We start from the raw sequence: 20,500 nt of genomic DNA on the forward strand, positions 1-20,500 counted from the left end.
ATGGGCGTTCAGACATGTTTGGCTGTAAAGCACATACGTTGCATATAGAAAGACCCAGGTCCAGTCCCCAACATCTCTAAAATGAATGGGGAAACACACTTTCTGAAGCTCTGAATAAATTAGATGCACAGCTGGTTTGACTTGGAATAAGCCAATACTATAGGTAGCTGCTGAATACTTCAGACCACTGGTCCATCTAGTTCAGTATTGTCAGCACTGGTTGGTAGCAGCTCTCTAGGGTCTAAAACAGAGGGTTTCTCCCAGCCTTACCTGGAGATGCCAGGAATTGATCGCAGGACTTTCTTCATGTAGAGCAAATGTTCTGCCACTGACTTATAGCCTTTCCCAATTTCTCACTAGCAACCTGGTATCACCTACTCAGGATTGGGGACATGTTGCCAGAGGTTCAGGAAAGGCGTTATTGCCATGCTGTGATATGAGAGATCCCATAACTGGATAGTGCACTTGGAAACCTCTGCATGGGCTCTGTTGTTGTTGTGTCATTTAGTCACGTCCGACTCTTCATGACCCCATGGACCAGAGCATGCCAGGCACTCCTGTCTTCCACTGCCTCCCGCAGTGTGCTCTACCACCAAGCTTTGGCCACTTGCCAAAAGCCATGCCTCACTTCTGAAGTTGGCACCACCCAAACCAAGATGTCTGCTATAGCTCTTTAAAAATCTAGCTCCTATTTATTGATAAAAATATTTCTGTACCTCCAGTTCATAATATATCCGGGTGGTGTACAGCAATAAACTATAAGACACCATTAAAAACAATGCAAATAATTATTATGCTGTCTGGCTAATTAAACAGCTGCAAAAGGCCTTATGGATAGAAAGGCCTTCAAAAGGATTCCTGAAAGTCAAAAAGCGAATGCCTGCCATATCTCAGCTGGAAGTGTATTCTATGGCATGGGAACAGAAGCAACAGGATTCTCCTGGGCGATCTCAGTGATGGAGCTGGGATATAAAGCTTCAGGTTTTCCTTAAGGGATCCTGGAACCAAGTTGTGCAGGGCTTTGGGCCCAAGAATCCAATATCCTTTTCTCCCCGTTCAGCATCATGTTCTCACAGTGGCCAACCAGATGCCCATGAGATGCCCACAGGCAGGGACTAGAACCTTGTGACAAGACTCATATTATTTGATTGTTCTTATGTTGCAGCTTTTTGTATGCTCTTTAGAGAAACATCTTTTAAATGAATACAATAAAGCAACAATATGGGGTGGTGGCAGCAAATGCCATTTTAGCCATGCTTTTGTTGTTGTTGTTTAGTCGTTTAGTCGTGTCCGACTCTTCGTGACCCCATGGACCAGAGCACGCCAGGCACTCCTATCTTCCACTGCCTCCCGCAGCTTGGTCAGACTCATGTTTGTGGCTTCGATAACACTGTCCAACCATCTCGTCCTCTGTCATCCCCTTCTCCTTGTGCCCTCAATCTTTCCCAACATCAGGGTCTTTCCCAGGGAGTCTTCTCTTCTCATGAGGTGTCCAAAGTATTGGAGCCTCAGCTTCAGGATCTGTCCTTCCAGTGACCACTTAGGGCTGATTTCCTTAAGAATGGATGTGTTTGATCTTCTTGCAGTCCATAGGACTCTCAAGGGTCTCCTCCAGCACCAGAATTCAAAAGCATCAATTCTTCGGCGATCAGCCTTCTTTATGGTCCAGCCCTCACTTCCATACATCACTACTGGGAAAACCATAGCTTTAACTATACGGACCTTTGTTGGCAAGTTGGCAAGCCATGCTTATTCATCCTGATTCCAACTATATTCCAATGCTATTATTGTTGGGAGTAAAGCAGCAGTGCTTGGAATAAGTTACCTGAATCAGTGGGCAGAAATAGACAAAAATGCAATCTATTCTTCCCTTGCTGATTCCTTCTTGAGCAGCTATCTGATCAGCTAATAGAATCATAGAACTTTAGAATTGGAAGGGACCCTGAGGATCATCTAGTCCCTGAGGATCATCAGCAAACTTTTTCAGCAGGGGGCTGGTTCACTGCCCCTCAGACCTTGTGGGGCATCTATTTTTTTTTATGTTATATTTTGGAAATGTACATCCAGCTTGTTTTTTTCTTTAATATTTTTGGGGGCCCCCAAGCGAGTGGAGCCCTAAGCCAGGGGTCAGCAAACCTTTTCAGCAGGGTCCACTGTCCCTCAGACCTTGTGGGGGGGGCAGACTATATTTATTGGGGGGGATGAACGAATTCCTATGCCCCACAAATAACCCAGAGATGCATTTTAAATAAAAGGACACATTCTACTCATGTAAAAACACGCTGATTCCCGACCATCCGTGGGCCAGATTTAGAAGGCGATTGGGCCAGATCCAGCCCCCTGGCCTTAGTTTGCCTACCCGTGATCTAGTCCAGCCCCCTGCAACACAGGAATATGCAGTTGTCCCACACAGGGATTGAACCTGCAACCTTGGCGTTATCAGCACCACTCTCTAACCAGCTGAGCTACAGATGTTGTTTTCTTTTTCTCACTGGTTTTGCTTCCTGCTTCTTCTGCAGTGTTCAACTTGAGCCTTCTTTTTATTCGCCTCTGGATCCATGATGACCACATGTAAGCTTGTACTGAAAACAGCTTTGTTTGCCAGAAGTCATAAACCTTGACCTTCGTCATTCTTTCAACCAGAGCTCTTACCAAACTGTTTACTTCTGCACTCCACTCCTACAGAGGCTATGCCCCAATAATTCTCATTCATCTCTCCTGCCCCCATCAAACTGTAGCAGGATGGAAAAGGATCATGAGTGTTAAACAAAGTTTAAAAGCAGATTTTTGAGAGAATTAACCAACACACACACACACACACACACACACACACACACACACACACATTCACATGCTAAGATTAGACTGAGCTTTGCAGCTAGTGGGATTAAAGAGATCCCCTCTGTTTTGTCCTTTGATCTCTCTGCCTCTTATCGCTTCAATGGTCTTCCGGGTCAGTGATACAGAGGATTATCACTGCTCCAAATGGCTCTTGGGCTCTGAGGCCATGGATTATGGGCTGGAAAGAAACCTAAATGGGCAGACTGTGAACATTTTCAAGACTGTTGGGTTCCTGGGCAGAATGATATGCCGTCCCAGCAAATGAATTCTCATCTCATTAGGCGACATAGGAAAGAGAAGGAGAGGGAGGGAAGGAGAATATAACACCCATATAGTGATAATTGTTTTCTGTTTGGTTTATGCAGTGAGTGAAAAGGTGGCATCTTATACTGGTGCTTGGCTGCATGCCAGGGATCTGTCACCTGAACTAAAATCCAGTAATGGTGGCTGGTGTCCATTAGAACCGATAGGGTAGAAGGCAGAGAGGTCAACAGTAGACAGAGTCAGAACCAATGTTAGGCACAGCCAACTCATTCTGACTTTGTCCTGTCCTTCCTCTGCAGAGTTATGTAGAGGAGGAGCTGCCTCAGGCATGCCACCCCCTTGAACTGAATCACAGAATTGTAGAGTTGGAAGGGATCCCAACGATCATCTAGTCCTACCCCCTGCAATTCAGGGATCTCAACTAAAGCATCCATGGCAGATGGCCATCCAACCTCTGCTTGAAAACCTCCAGTGACATGAAGTAAACAAAGTAAGAGAGCAGGAAAACCTCCACACACTGCAAGATTGTTATCTGTGACCTTTGTCTGCATCACTGAATTTCACACCTCTGACAACTTTTGCCAAAGCATGGAGGTGTACTCGTAGGCTGAACACTGACCCCCAGAAGCTTGTAAGGAATCACATGGGTAACTCCCATTCTCTTATTAAGAGCCAGCTGGTTGGAGATCAAGTTCAGAAGATGACTACCCATCTCATGAGACTGGACTGATACTTTCTCACACTGGAGAGGGGCTCTCCAATTAGTCCCCTTTAACTCCTCTCTAAAGACCTTGAAGAATTTACCTGTCACCTCGCTCATACAAAGATTTGTGTTCTCTGGAAGCCTTTCAGCACCTTTTGAATATGATTTGAATTATAGCAATCCATTCTCAGAGCTCTCTCTCTCTCTCTCTCTCTCTCTCTCTCTCTCTCTGTGTGTGTGTGTGTGTGTGAGAGAGAGAGAGACTATAATCCTGATTGGAGAGATTCGGCCTTTTGAAAATCAGCCCATGATTCTCTTGCCCAAATAGTCATGCCTACTGTGAAACAACAAGGCAGTTGAAATTGAAAGGCTCTTCCCAGATTTCCAGAGCACTTAATTCCTGCTTTTAAATCAAGGTTCTATTTAAACCCAGGCACAAGTTTCCAGTTTCTTCAGCCAAAAAAATAGCCCTCAAACAAGGGTTGCTAATGGATTTGTTTCTTCCAGTCCTCACATTGCTGGTCAATTTGACCTGAAATGTAATGTGATGCCATCACACAAGAGAAGCTTTTCCAGTGTATGGTTCCCAGTGATGTCCTCCCGCTAGAGGAACCCTCCGCAGTGGAGGATCTGAGCCAGTAGCATCAAAGGGTAGTCCATGCTCTCAGGAGAAACTTCTGGAGGAGAGAAGATCCACCTCAAAGGCAGAACTACCCTCAAGCCCTTGGGAGAAATACTGCATCAAGAAGGAGGTCAGAGATCTTCAGGAAAAGTCCCCATTTACAGAAAGGGACTCCTCATGAGTAAAGGGCTCCTTGTGAGTGGGACCTTCCCTATGCTGAAGACTTCTTCAGGAAGCCTCTAAGAAGCTACCGCTGAACCCTGGTTGGGGTTCTGGCAGCTCTTACTTAAAACCCTCAACTCCAGGTTGAGTAGGCTACTGAAATAATATTTGCACTATAGATATAAAGCAGCATAATAGCACTTCCCTACTGCCCCAAGAGACCCCTGTTCCCATTCTCAGAGTGTTTTGACCATCAGTCTCTCTTCCCAGGGAACTCTGAGAATTGTAACTCTGTGAGGAGAATAGAAACCTCCTAACAGCTCTCAGTACCCTTTAAAAAATGGCACTTCCCAGGATTCTTTGGGGGTTCCTTGCCCTTTCTCTGCTGGACCTTGTCCTTGCCTGGATTGCTGCTATCTGTTTGCCCTGACTTTAGATGGCCTGTGGAAACCGCCTTTTGCCTTTGCTATTGCCTGGCCAGTTGCTGCCTGGTTGCCCTTGGACTGCTTGTTGACCCTACTGTAGAAGGTGTCTTGGGCATGCTTGAAGAAGGGCATATGGACCCCTTCCTCCTTTTGCACACAATAAGGCTAAATACACTTCTCACGTTTACACAGTGTAGATTGGCTGGAACCTATGGAGTCATGGATTTGGTAGATGCAGAAATTCCCAGTTCCAGCCCTGCTAGCTCCAGGCAGTTAGCAAGCACTTGGTTTTGGAGGGCTCCTGTCATCAGTGAGCTCCCTCCCGGAGTGGGGCCCCCTCTTCCAAACTACCCATTCATTTTTTCTCTCTCTTGCAGCTGAAACTTGCCCAATCACCCAAAGCAAGAGTGTAAGGCAGGTGTCAAAGAGTGTAGGATGGTGTATAATCTGCATCTCTTCACTGCTTGCAGGCTAAGAGAGGGCAGGTGAGCAGGGAGCAATAGCAAGGATGCTCTAGTGATCGACAGTGGACCCCTTGCAGAGGCATGGGCCTTCACAGCTGCCCGACAATAACTGCCTCTGACGCCCCGGTAAGCAAGTAGGCATACAGGGTTCTTGTAAACACATCTTTTTTACAACTGCCTTGATTAAAGAAAAAATGAGATTGTAAGAAACACCTGTGTTTCCTCCTTCCCCTCTCCAAACATTGTGCAGCTTGTCACACAGAGGATCAAATCAGTCATTTACGGATGTGGCTGCTCATCCTTTATGAACCGTCACCTGCTTATAATATCCAATATGATGCTTATCTGCAAAAGGAACTTGAGTGGGTGGAAAGCTTTGTGTGTGAGAGTGACAGCTTCCTTTAATCTTTGGAGGAGGGGGAGAATCCAAGGATGAGTAAGCTCTTCCCAGCTGCTGGTCCAAATATTTATCGCACCTCTCCTTGTTGATATTTCTCGCCCAATATCCTCCTGAGTACAAAGGCCTAATTGTCTTGATTTAAATGAGGCTGATTGGAAGAACCCAATGAGATGTGAAACAAAAACAAATTAATGTGCAGCGTGGCTGTAGGTTTCTGCAGCAAAAGCCAAGCTCCTGCTTGCTCGGATGAACGAGAAGGCAGACAATCAGAGGGGAGGGAGGCATACTGGCTGCCCCCTCTGAGGTTGGCTGGATCCACCTCCCTGGTTGTATGGTTGAGCTCTGGAGGAGGAACTGATCTGCCCCCTACAGTGATGTTTGGGAAAATTAAAGGTGTCTCAGCAGGATCTAACCATGGGGAGATCTCTGGTGGATCCACCCTCCCCGGAATATCCATTCTCCCCCAATGTTCAACTTTTTGTTTGTTTTTTAAAAGGGCACATCACTCCCCATATTCTCATCTTCTGTGTTCATGTGTTCATGATTCCAAACAGGAGCTTTAGGTATCCTCTACTGCTATGTTTATTGAAAAAGAGGAACTTCCCTTTGCAGAGTCAAACCATTAGCCCATCTACCTCAGTACTGTCTAGAGTGATTGGAAGAATTTCCCCACTTTCCTCCAAAGTGGGCAGCCAGCTGTCTCTAGGCAACCCATAGCCATACTATTTGGCTAAGGAACTACAGTGGTACCTCAGGTTACAGACGCTTCAGGTTACAGACACTTCAGGTTACAGATTCCGCTAACCCAGAAATACTACCTCGGGTTAAGAACTTTGCTTCAGGATGAGAACAGAAATCGAGCTGTGGCGGCAGCGGGAGGCCCCATTAGCTAAAGTGGTGCTTCAGGTTAAGAACAGTTTCAGGTTAAGAACAGACCTCCAGAACAAATTAAGTTCTTAACCCGAGGTACCACTGTACACCACAAAATTCAGGTCAGTGCTGTTTGGAAGGTGCTCATGTTCAGGTTCTCATGTTGTTTCCCAAAGTGTGGATTTGTATCAATATGGCTTTAGATGTGAACCAAATAGAGTTTCTCCCTCATCCCTACTTGCCACCCTTAAGCTTCGGTTACCTGAAGAAGCCTCCTCATTCTGCATATTGGAATGCGGTGGTGTTTGGTGGCTGGTGCCCACCAGGACTGGGAATGCAGAAGGCAGCAGAGACCATCATCTCCTTCAGACCCAACAACACACAGAGCCAACTCATTCTAGCTTTATCCCCACTTCCTCCTCCCTGATGAATTCCCCAAGTGCAACACTGAGACTGAGGAGGGGGAAGCAGACTGCGAATGCCACCTCACTGAAGTGGTTGCGAGTAAGAAAACAAGGCAGGTGGGGGCTGCTTGATGGCAGACTGAGGTTGGTGAGTCCTGCCCCATTTCCTCCAACGGACCAGCCTTTGCCGATGGAAGACTTTCACCTTAAATGACTTATTTGCCCTGAATTGCTGGTTGCAATCAGTTTGCAATTCTTTCAAGTATAAATGTGTGTCAGATGGGAAGCGGGGGGCGGGGCGGGGCAGGGCGGCGGGGGAGAGTCAATGCCTCCCTTGTCAGCAAAGGTTTAATTGCTTTCACCTGTATGGAGGCTGACACTCTTTTTCTTCCTTGAAAGGGGGATGCCTTTTGTCAATTAAATAGCTTTGAATATTTATTTGGAGGAGAAGCTCCTGGCTGCTGTTTATTGTGCAAATGCAGCACACTAATGATGGCAACAGGCAAGCCTCCCTCTTTCCCATTTTGTTTTCAAAAGAAGAGAAACCTTTGAGCTCCATTGCCCTTGTTGCACCAGCTTCTGCTGTTGGGAAGGGAAACAGCAGCAGTTGGGGGCTTCTGCTCTCTTGCGGACAACGTTGTTGAAGGCACCTTGGCTTTCCATGCCTCTTATCTCCCCGCTTTCTTCTTGCGACTTTTTCAGATTGGGTTGGCATACCCTCCAACGTTTCTCTGATGAAAATAGGAATGTTCCCAGAACTTTTTTTATGTATGCTACAACAGCAGCAAGAATACTCATTGCAAAGTATTGGAAGACACAAGATCTACCCACCCTGGAAGAATGGCAGATGAAGGTGATGGACTATATGGAACTGGCAGAAATGACTGGTAGAATCCGAGACCAGGGAGAAGAGTCGGTGGAAGAAGATTGGAAGAAATTCAAAGACTATCTACAGAAATATTGTAAAATTAATGAATGTTAGAATGATGTTGGATAGAAATTAAGTGGTTTCCAGCTGTAATGCTATAAGGGAATATGAAAAATGGGTTATTAATAGGTAAAAATCTAACGTTACTATTTTAAGACCAAAGATTAGGATAAACAAAGAGGGCAAGGATTTGCTGAACCAACAAATTGAACTGGAATACAAAAAAGGGAGGTATGAGGAGATCCGGGAAACAAGCTAAGGAAAAATAAGTAATGGAAAAATTGAGTGGTTTTTAATCATTTTTATTTTGTATTTTCTTTTTCTTTTTCATTTTTATATTGTAACATTTTGAAAATCTCAATAAATATCCTATTTAAAAAAGGGAAAAAAAAGAAAATAGGAATGTTCCCATTCCATAATGATAATTTCACTATTTATACTGGGTTGTCCCAGCCACTCTGGGGCTGAAAAGTGGTATCAGTGGTCAGGGAAAGCTTGTAGGAGGTATATTTTATTTGTTGGAAACACTTCACAATAGTTATATTCTCCCTTCCTTTACTGTTTAAGGGAGTTCGCCTCTGAATACCAGTTGCTGGAAACCACAAGCAAGGGGACGGTTCTTTGCACTCAGGTCCTGCTTTCACATACCCTCCAACACTTCTCTGATAAAAAAAAGGGCTATCCCATTCCATAAATGATAATTTTACTATTTATACTCCACACATCTGACTGGGCTTCCCCAGCCACTCTGGGTGACTTCCAACATATATAAAAACATAATAAAATATTAAATATTAAAAAAACATCCCTATACAGGATTGCCTTCAGACAGCTTGGGGTTTGAATAGATCCCTACCTCCAACATTCCTCTGATGGAAATGGAAGCATCCTACCATACACTCCAACATTTCTCCAATGAAAATAGGGACGTCCTAAGGAAAAGCTAGGGGATGCAGGTAGCGCTGTGGGTTAAACCACAGAGCCTAGGGCTTGCCGATCAATAGGTCGGCAGTTCGAATCCCTGCGGCGGGGTGAGTTCCTGTTGGTCTATTCTAACTCTTGCCCACCTAGCAGTTTGAAAGCACATCAAAGTGCAAATAGATAAATAGGTACCGCTCCAGCGGGAAGGTAAACAACGTTTCCGTGCACTGCTCTGGTTCGCCAGAAGCGGCTTAGTCATGCTGGCCACATGACCCGGAAGCTGTACACCGGCTCCCTCAGCCAATAAAGCGAGATGAGCGTCGCAAGCCCAGAATCGGCCATGACTGGACCTAATGGTCAGGGGTCCCTTTACCTTTAAGAAAAAGCTAGATGTCTGGGATCAAATCACAAACCGAGACAGCTTCTCTAAATCAGGGACACCCTTGGAAAATAGGGACATTTGGAGGGTCTGGGATGGGGAACCTCCAGCCTTTGAGTCAAATGCAGCCATTTAGGCCTTGCTGTTTAACTCTCGGGACACTCTCCGGGCTAGTACACTTACCCCAGGCCATGCCCCCTCACCAACCCTGCTCTGCACCCACTTCAAGTGCCTTTGTCCAGCAGGATGGGTCCTTGAATTCTGACAACACCTCTTGCTAGCCTGGATGGAGGATGAAGAAGTGCGTGTTAAGGTTTGGCTTTTGTGTAGCTAGAATGCAGCTAAGAGTACAAAGGTAGTTGCATCCAATGGTCTACCCACTGTTGCCTCTGGGCCTGCGCACCACTGGTATGTGACCCCTGGAACATTGCCCCGGGGGCAGAGCTGCATGCTCCAGCACCTGGGAGCAGAGAGCGGGCAGGGGCATGGCTGGCGCATGTCCCAGGGGGCATGGCGCACATCCCAGGGGCGTGGTGCGCCACCCAAGGGCGTGATGTGCATCCCAGAGGCATGGTGCACTGCCCACAGGGCATGGCGCCACTGAGGTGGGGGCTATGTGGCACGTGTTGGGGCAGCCACAATTGTACCCCCCTCCCCAATGGTCCCGGGGGCGGTGCGCTCCCTCCGCCCCCTTTCTTCTGCTAGTGCATTGCCCACAATAAAATGTTCCCCTCAGACTGAAAAGGGAGGCCTTGTCCCTGTTTTAAGATTCCTTATCTTTCCAAGAGGAGAATGAAGTGTGAGCTGAGATGTTCTCAGTTCTAATCTCCGCTCCGGACAAGAACTTCCTTGGTGGCTTCATTCCAGCTTCTTTCTCTCAGCCCTGTCCCCCAAATATGCATTCTAATTAGAATAAAACAGGTTGATTCAGTAACTCATGTTTTGGGGAAACCAGTTCAAGGTAGCTTGAGACAGGCTATGTTTGAGCAGAAACGGGGCAGGCTAGCTGGAGGCTGTTTGACTCATCGCCCTGCCATCATTTTTCAACTCAAAATCACCCTCTCATTTCCCCAGGCTGCTTTTCCACCTTGGAAGGGTTCTTTTCTAAGGTGGTGTTGCTTATTATCATCCTCCTCCTTATCTACGGAAGTTCCTAAGTGGTATACATATTTTCTTTTCTCCCTTTTCTTTTTAAAAACATACAATGGATAAGATCAGATAAAATAAATCATAAAAACAGAAAACTTCATTACAATGGGTGCTGAAATAACAACAACAACAATAATAATACTCATAGAATTGTAGAGTTGGGAGGGGTCCAAGGGTCATCTAGTCCTGCAACCCCCTGCAATGCCTGAGTTTTGTCAGGCACTTGAAGTTCAACAGGCCTTTCCAGAGCCTCCAAGTGTCCCTATTTTCCAGGGACTTCCCTGATTTAGAGAAGCCTTCCCTGTTTCTGATTTGATCCCTGAATGTCCCATTTTCCTTAGGGCATCCCCATTTTCATTGGAGAAATGTTGGAGGTTATGCCTTTCTAGTAAGGGACGCGGGTGGCGCTGTGGGTTAAACCACAGAACTTAGGACTTGCCGATCAGAGGGTCGGCGGTTCGAATCCCCGAAAAGGAGTGAGCTCCCGTTGCTTGGTCCCTGCTCCTGCCAACCTAGCAGTTCAAAAGTACATCAAAGTGCAAGTAGATAAATAGGTACCGCTCCGGCGGGAAGGTAAACAGTGTTTCCGTGCGCTGCTCTGGTTTGCCAGAAGTGGCTTAGTCATGCTGGCCACATGACCCGGAAGTTGTAAGCCGGCTCCCTCAGCCAATAAAGCGAGATGATCGCCGCAACCCCAGAGTCGCTCACGACTGGACCTAATGGTCAGGGGTCCCTTTACCTTTACCTTTATGCCTTTCTAATCTCAGGCAACACAGAGCTATGCAGAATCAGGCCCAGAATACCGAATGCACAAGTTCTGGTGGAATAGAACTGTGCATCTGAGCCATGGAGGGCCACCAACAGGAACCAATCATGGCCAGGAATGTAAAACTTGTACCCTCCATATGTTGTTGGACTACAGCTCCCATCGTTCCAGGTCATTGGTCACGCTGTCTGTGGGCTGATGTTTGTTACCATCCAGCAACACCTAAAGGATTTTCCATCCATGATGAAGGATGGGCAGCTAATCAGTTAGCAGTGTGTCTCATCCCTCCTCCTTTAAAGCTATGTCTTTGAAAGACGGGTCCTCAGTATGTTCAGCCTCTGCTTTCTTCTGGACAAACGTTAGCTCAGCTTGACATCTTCCATTCTCTCTTTGTGATACTGCGCCTTGTGAAGCAGCAGGGGGAGCTCCTGAGTCATAGCTGCTTATGCGTTGCCTTGAAAGAAGGCCTGAACTTTTTGAAAGTTAAATACGGCATGTCTGTGTTATTCCTTGATCTCGTTTTGGAGACATGTGAAAACATTTTATTTGCTAGGCTTAGGGGCTTTGTCAATTGCTGTTTTGTTTCTGATCTTTTTATTTTAAAAAAATATTATATATATATATATATATATATATATATATATATATATATGGATATCATTTTTTTGATATATGAATATCAAATATTCATATAAGATGGCTATCAGATCACCTCTCAGTCTCAGGTGCTGACAGAGCCATTGGTCCTATGTGCTGCTGCTTCAGTATAAGGCAGTTTATAAGGCTGTTCCTATATGAAGTTTTAATTTGGATATTTATTTGAGGAGGGGCAGTAGCTCCGTGGACAAGCCTTCTGCTTTGCAAGCAAAAGGTCCCAGGTTCTCTCCCTGATAGCCTCAGGTGGGGCAGAGCTATGGCCAGGCAGTGTAAACAATACTGACCTAGATGGACCAATGGTTTGATCCAGTATTGGGCAGCTTCCTATGTAGTTCAGCAACATCTGGAGGACCACCTTCTCTCCACTCTTGAAACAGTGGACTGCCCTATCTAAAGTACATCACATGGCCACCGCGAAAGGCAAAGTATTCTTATTTACTTATTATTTTTGTTAAATGTATTTTTATTAAAGATTTTCTTGATTTACGAAGGTATGTGCAATGTCGTCTCTCATATTTTATTTTATTTTTTACAAATTGGTTTCAGTTGTTGAGACATTAGGAAGAATACGGGGAAAGAGGTGGAGGGGGGAAAAAGATGGGTGGGGGTGGGGTCGGGTGGTGATGATTCTATTTTACTTAATATATGTGGGGTTTGGTGTCAGCGTTGTTTGTGCAGGTTCTTTGCTGTTCACTTGTGTTCCTTTGGTGGTGAGAGAGGTTGGGGTTGTCCTAGGGTGTGGTTATTCATTTGTGGTTGGCTGTGGTGGTCTTTGTTGTCGTGTGTGAGTGGGGTGGGTGGGTGCTTTGGATCAGGTTAGCCATGGTGATTTGTATGCTGTTGGTGGATTTTTGTTGTTGTCTTGTTGGGCTGTGTATGCGATAAAGGGGAGCCATACTAGGGTGAAGGCATCTTCTTCTATTTGTCCCTGTGTCAGTTTCAGTTTATTGGTTAATTTTCCTAGTAAGGCTGTTTCCCATACTATTTGGAACCATTGGTCCATGCTTACTCCTGACAGGTCTCTCCAGTGTCTGGCTATGATGTTTCTGGTTGCTGAGAGTAGGTGGGTTATGAGCTCTTTGTGGTGTAAGTGGGCATTGTTGTCTTGGAAGATGTTGAAAAGGATTTGAAACTTGCTTTCTGAGCATGTGCTCCACAAAGCAGCTCACGACACCCAAATGCAACCTTTAAAAAGCCTCCACCTGTTATTCTTGCATCTTAGAATCACCCTCACCAAGCTGCTTTTCTTTACCTGCAGAAGGAAATATCCCCATGATTTCCCCTATCCTTTTTGCCATGTGGTTGAAATCGCAGCTGGGAGAGCTGGATTGTGAGCCGAGGAAAAAGATTTGAACTAGGACTGTGTACCAAATTCATCCAAATTCATCCTGGCAAATAAGGCGTATTTGGAGGGACTTGGGTGCCAGATGAGTTGTGTACAGGCAGCCAAAGACAGCCAAAGAGTGGGGGAAGGCACACAATCTCTCATCCCTTTTCCCCTCCCAGCCATATGCCTAATTTTGGGATTTTTAAAACCCTAGTTACCAGGGGCAGCACAACCTGTTTCACCAGCTAAGGCAAAATGGGAAAGTGCTGCCCCACTGCTGCTAAAGCCTCTCTTACCTGGGTCTTGTGGTGGTGCCCATGAAGCAGCAATCATGACAATGGGTTCCAGTGAGATCTTGTGAGATTTTGACCAGATTTTGCATGTGATTTCTGCAAGATCTCACTGGATGCTGCCACCTCTGCCATTGCTTCTCCACTGCCTCAGCCTGCCTCATGGATGGTGCAGCACTGCTAGTTACACATTAGCTCTGCCATCAAACTAACTTAGGATTGGATCCAGCGCAGGGTACGTATTGCCTGGGTTGGCCCAGGGTTGGTGGACCTAATTAGGGACTCCTGTACCAGAGAAGAAGAAGAAGAGTTTGGATTTGATACCCCGCTTTAACACTACCCTAAGGGGTCTCAAAGCAGCTAACAATCTCCTTTCCCTTCCTCCTCCACAACAAACACTCTGTGAAGTGTGTGAGGCTGAGAGACTTCAGAGAAGTGTGACTAGCCCAAGGTCACCCAGCAGCTGCATGTAGAGGAGCGGGGAAGCGAACCCGGTTCACCAGATTATGAGTCCACCACTCTTGACCACTACACCACACTGGCTCTCAGAGATATCACCTTGCTGACAAAGGTCCGTATAGTTAAATCTATGATTTTCCCAGTAGTGATGTATGGAAGTAAGAAGGCTGATTACCGAAGAATTTTCCCCCCAACAAATTTTTTTATTCATTTTATAACACAACTAAACAACACAAACAGAAAAACAAACAATACAAACAAATTCTTTTCTTATCCTTATTTTTTTCTAAACATTGTTAGGTGAGCTTCCCCAGGTACCTCCTATCTGATTTTCATTTTACCTCATCTTTAGCAGTTTACATATATCATAATTTTTAACCATTTTTTAATCACACTTACTTTTACCATAAAAATCTTCACATTCCATCCCTTACAAGTAATACTGTTTTAAAATACACTATCTTCTACTTCTAACCCTACAGCCTATATCCACTTCCAAAGCTAAGATTTAAATATTAACATATTTTTTTCAAATATTCTTTGAACTTCTTCCAATCTTCTTCCACCATCTCTTCTCTCTGGTCTCGGAGTCTCCCAGTCAATTCGGCAAGTTCCATATAGTCCATCATTTTCATTTGCCATTCTTCGATAGTTGGTAAATCTTGTTTCTTCCAAGGGCACAAGGAGAAGGGGACAACAGAGGATGAGATGGTTGGACAGTGTTCTTGAAGCTACCAGCATGAGTTTGACCAAACTGCAGAAGGCAGTGGAAGACAGGAGTGCCTGGTGTGCTCTGGTCCATGGGGTCACGAAGAGTCGGACACAACTAAATGTCTAAACAACAACAAAGTACCAGGGCCATGAGGAAGGTTAGGGACTGTGCACAGCCCTAGTTTGAACCCAGATCTCCCGATCCTATGTCCAGCATGCCGGCATGCTGTTATGCATTGGTCTGGTGCCCTTTTCCCTAGCCCATGCCACCTGCATTGCTAAGCAGAGCCACAAGGTGAGATTACCTGGAAAGGAAAGCATGTGCCTATATATGTGTGGTTGCCTGCAGGAATGTGCTTTCCTGTAAATCACACAGATGAAGTGAGACACCATGACTGTAATGCGGAGCTGACATTCTTTTACAGCGTATAGTCATCTAATATTGGTTGCCATAAACACTATAAATCAAAGCCCAGTGTGAGTGTGCAGCACTTTTTTATATATAAAAGCCTTGCATTTGCTGAAACGATGCAAGTGTCTGGCAGTAAAACACCTACCTCTCCCATTACTCATTTGTTCACTCGCCAGGGCAGGTGCCAGTGGTCAGCATAATCGGGCAACTGCCAGGGGCCCATGCTACAAAAGGGCCCCATGGCTGATCCATGAAGCATCCTCCTGGCCCTGTTGATCTTCTTGCATATTGTTGCTGCCTCTTCACATGGTCTCCTTTGGTGAGTGAGCAGTAACAAGAGCAAGAGAGAGCAATCAGACTGGGCAGCCACAGGGGTCACATATTTCCCCCACTGTTGTGAGATGTATCACATTTCTCTTCAGATTCTAGTCATCCTTTCAAAATCTGCTTCTGTACACATAAACGAGTAAATGCAAACCTATGATCCCCTTGATTTGGTAAAGAATCACCCCTGCTTTTTGGCAATAGGTAAGTGGCAAACAAAGGAACCAGTGACTGTCTACCAAAAAAAAGTTCGATTGAAAATTCTCTTTTGCAACCTTTCAGCCCAGCAATTCCTGGGTCCTCTCTGACCGTGTGTGACCCAATGTGCCAGAGCTGGGACATGATCAGCAGGGTGAGATGAGTCAGGTACCAGAAGCCATGGAGCAAGCCAAGAGGAGACTGGGTTGAAGAAAAGCCAAAGAACCAGAAACACACCAGAGCTTAGGAAGACTGTTGCACAAACAAGGCTCTGCTGGGACAGGAAGCCCTCTTCTGCTCCTCCCTGTCCAGAAGGATTCAGTGGTCATCCTGTGGTTCCACAGCTCACCATACAGGGCAGCTGCACCGTTGCCCAGATGCTCCTGACACAAGGCAATGGAGAATAGAACTTCTATACCATGAGCAGCTATGCAGAGGAGGTAATGTCAGCACAAGCACTTTCATTCCACGTATCTTAGAACTTCTGAAGTATTCTGCTATGCCAAGTCACAACTACCAACTTTTTCTCTTCTGCATAATCGTTAAAAGTTAGAGAAACCTCTCTCTCTCTCTCTCTCTTAATCCCCCTTCCATTGGATAATTCTGCAATCCTATGTGGTGGATTCAGGGGAGAAATTGTGACTGGCTAAAGGTCACCCAGTGGGTTTTATCGCCCTGCTGTGATTTGAACTCAGGTATCCCCACTGACGGGACGCGGGTGGCGCTGTGGGTAAAACCTCAGTGCCTAGGACTTGCCGACCGCATGGTCGGTGGTTCGAATCCCCGCGGCGGGGTGAGCTCCCATCGTTCGGTCCCAGCTCCTGCTCACCTAGCAGTTCGAAAGCACCCTTAAGTGCAAGTAGATAAATAGGTACCGCTTTATAGCGGGAAGGTAAACGGCGTTTCCGTGTGCTGCTCTGGTGCCAGTTCGCCAGAGCAGCTTCGTCACGCTGGCCACGTGACCCGGAAGTGTCTGCGGACAGCGCTGGCTCCCAGCCTCTAGAGTGAGATGAGCGCACAACCCTAGAGTCTGTCAAGACTGGCCCATACAGGCAGGGGTACCTTTACCTTTTTATCCCCACTGACATTCTAGCCCAGGCAATGGGAGAACCTGTGGGCCTCCAGTTGTTGGACTCCAATTCCCATCAGCCCTAGCCAGAATGGCCAGTGTTCAGGGAAGATGGGAGTTGGAGTCCAAAAACATCTGGTTCCCCGCTCAGTCCTAGCCAATACACCACACTGGATTTGACCTTCGTTGGCTATTTCTCCTGCTTTCCCCATCCAGGTCTTTAAAACAGGAGTGGGGGACCTCAGGTCCCAGGGGTTAAATGCAGGCCCCCACACCCTTTATCCAACCTATGAGATCCTTCCGAGGTTATGCTCCTAACCAGCACTGGTCCTCCTGCTCCTTAGATGCCTTTGCCTGACTGGGATTTGTTTTTGAACTGTGATCATGCCTCTTGCTTGCCTGGAGGGACAATGGAGAGATTTTGGATTTTGTGGCTAAGAGTGTGACCTTCTATACAAAGATAAGAGTCAGTTGCTCTGCCTGTCCGCCTCTGGCCCCAGCCACCACTAACATGTGCCCCCCCCGGAAGGTTGCCCCCAAGGTGAACACATCCCTTGAGCTGAAAAAGGTCTCCCCCTCCCAATCCTTTAGAACATGCAACTTCAGCCACCTTTGTGCATGGAAAAGCTGGTCGTGTCAATCTTTTGCATTCCCCTCTTGCGCTGACCCCCCCTTTTCTTTTTGCTAAATCATTTGCTATGCATTTAGGGGTCCCTTTGCAGCCTTAGGAAGGAAGGAAAATAATGACACCAAGCAAATTTGGATCAGCTGGGGATCCCTCCTCCTGCCTAGTTAGGTCTCGCCTCTGGTAAGCTGGCTTTTTTGAATCGAGGAGGGTGGTAATGGGTTTTTCATTTCCCAAAATGTCCCCCCACTGAAAAGAAGATGAAAAGCCACATGAGAAAATAAAATATAACTAAGGCTATTTTTTATTCCACCCATCAGGAAACAAAGGGAGGGGCTGTCATTACATCTGGAGCATCTTTCTATTCTGATACAAGCAAGGCACACAAATGTAAGAGTATTGTAACATTTTCCTGGGCCATCAGCCACTGCCTTCCTCAACTTGGTACCCTCCATATGTCTCGGACTACAACTCACACCAGCCTCAACCAGCAGGAGGTGGCAGCCTGATCTAACCACTGAATGTTCCTGAATTGGCTCACCAAGGTGGAGAGGCAGACCTTACGCTTCCCATCTCTTTTGGACTCTGCTGTCAAGCAGATGATGTGCATCGCTCCGATGCTATAACTGCCAGAGAGGAGACTGATTTTCATGCTCTGCTATTTAAGGCAGGGGTGAGGAATCTCAGGCCCAGTGATGGAATGTGGGCCCACAAGGAGGGCTGTGCACAGTCCCCTCCCCACACCCTTGGGAGTCCATGATACAACCCAGCTGACTCCTCCCCAAACTCTACCTCTTCTCCTTTGTAGTGTTTTGATTTGGTTTAATCTTGCCTGCAGTCTAGGCAGAAAGTGATTTTTTTTACATCTCACCAGCTTAATTTTCTGAGGCATTTATGGGTCAGGGGCTTTGGCATTCCAGCTCACCTAGGGTTTTCAGGCATGGGGTGCTTCCCTGGAGATGTTCTTGATGGAATCTGGCTCTCTCTGCATGCAAAACTAACGTTCTACCTTGGTTCAGCCTGCAGAGTAGCTTCACAGACCATCCTTACATCCTGTGTCAGAGTGATCCTTTCCCAGACAGCAGGTGCAGGCTGCCCTGTGTCCTGGTTGCCTTTGTTCCAGCTTTTGGAGAGAGGATCCTACTTTTCCATACCCAGTAGCCAGTTTTAAGCCAGTTGAGACACTGCTAGCTTAAAATGCAGCTAGGTTGTTCTTTTTTGCCATTTGGATCAAAGCTCGTTGGGCAGGGGGATGCGCCAAAATGAAGCATTTCATAAGAAGCGAATGAATAGGTATGGATTGCAGTTAATGTTGTGCGTACACAACATGCAGAGGAAATGGGTGTGTCCACAGCTTTAAATTTTGATGCACCCTTCACCTTCTGACAAAATTAAGCTCCCTACAAAAGGCATATGGGAAATGGGAGCTGCAGTGAAGGGGTCTAAAATAAGTTAGATTCTGGAGAGCTAAATGCCATTTACCAAATATATGTATATCAATTTATTTATCTATGATAAAAAAAGGATGGTGTTCCAAATGTCATTTCTTATTTTCATGTCCATTTGGAAGCCCAATGAAGATGCAAACACGACTCCTGGGTGGTTTTGAAATGTCAAGGGATACAAAGATAGTTTTGAAGAAGAAGAAGAAGAAGAAGAAGAAGAAGAAGAAGAAGAAGAAGAAGAAGAAGAAGAAGAAGAAGAAGAAGAAGCAGCAGCAGCAAAGAACGAAAAAGGAAAGAAAAATCTTCTTGTTCACCTTCTTAGTGGCTCATGCATGCAACAGGAGGAATGCTTGAGATGCCAGCATTGCCCTTGTGCTTATGCTCAGTAATCTTTCTTGGAGTTGTCTTTTGTTTTGGGAAGGAGGTCTGGCAAGGTGCAAGGCCAACTACTTCCTGGCTTCAAAGTTTTGCACTTGCATTTTTTACTTCTTTGCCCTCCCGGTTCTTGGCCTCATTCATCCACATTGTGCTTTAATCCTGTTCTTCTTGCATTTCCCCACCAGTGGCAGCGTCTATTACGTCATGGCATCTGATGTCATCTCATCACTGAAGAGTAGGAAGGCAAATCTGGTTTCGCTATGTTTCTCTCCCCCCAACAACCATCTTAAGTCCTGTTCTCCACATTTTCACATCAGTTTGCATTTTTTTTTAAAAAAGAGACCCCATGATAACTCACCAGCATTTCTCCAAATGTACACATTTTTTATGCATTTTTGCCAAATACACACAATTCTGCAAAGCCATTTTCCCTGATAGAAAGCATTTATTTTGTGTGTTGTTTTCACTAATATGTGCTTTGTTATGCCAACTTTAGTACATACATTTTTGCACACAACACTTGGCTGAAGAACTGCATTGCAAAATTCAGAGGAGTGCAAATTTTGAATGAGAGCTGCGTTTTGGTTCTCATGTTGCTTTGGAAAGTGCAAATTTAATAAGTTTGCCTTTAAATGCAGACTGAATCAGCTTTCTCTCCCACCCTTAGGGGACAGTTGCTGCAGTGCTCAGCTTCTGCTTGTAGGCTTCTCATGGGCATCAGGTTGGTCACTGTGAGAACAGGATGCTGGACTTCAAGGGCCTTTGGGTCTGACCCTGCACGGTTCTTCTTATGCACTTAAGTGGGTTTCATAAAGGTTTTCTTAAAAAAAAAACTTTCATATTTCTGGGTGGATTTTAAAGGATCTTCTCTTTAAAATCCACACAGAGGTGAGGTGGACTATCTGAATAAGAACCAAGATGGAGCAGACTTAAATGGGTCTCTCCATCCTTATTCTGGAACTGATATTTGCACATCATTTGTGGTCATCATCTGAGCCCTGGCATCTGTTCCGCAGCCAAAGTTAGGATGCTTTGCGTAAACGAATGGCACTTTTTCTTTTTTTACTTTTTAAAAAAGACTTTATCATCCAAAATTTATTCATTCAGTCTCCACCTGAAGGTGGACTGACTATCTTTTTGAATCTCCATAATTATAGAATTGTGGTCTGACAATGTTCTTGGATGTATTTCAATTTTTTAAATTCTGGACTCCAGTTCTTTAGAGACCCAAACTGCATCCAGCCTGGCGCTGCTTCCATAGACATGAGAGAAAAAAGTGAACTGTTTATCAAATGGATATTTTACTC

Source organism: Podarcis pityusensis (genome assembly GCF_964106645.2).
Source record: "Podarcis pityusensis genome assembly, chromosome: 16".
Lineage (NCBI taxonomy): Eukaryota > Metazoa > Chordata > Lepidosauria > Squamata > Lacertidae > Podarcis > Podarcis pityusensis.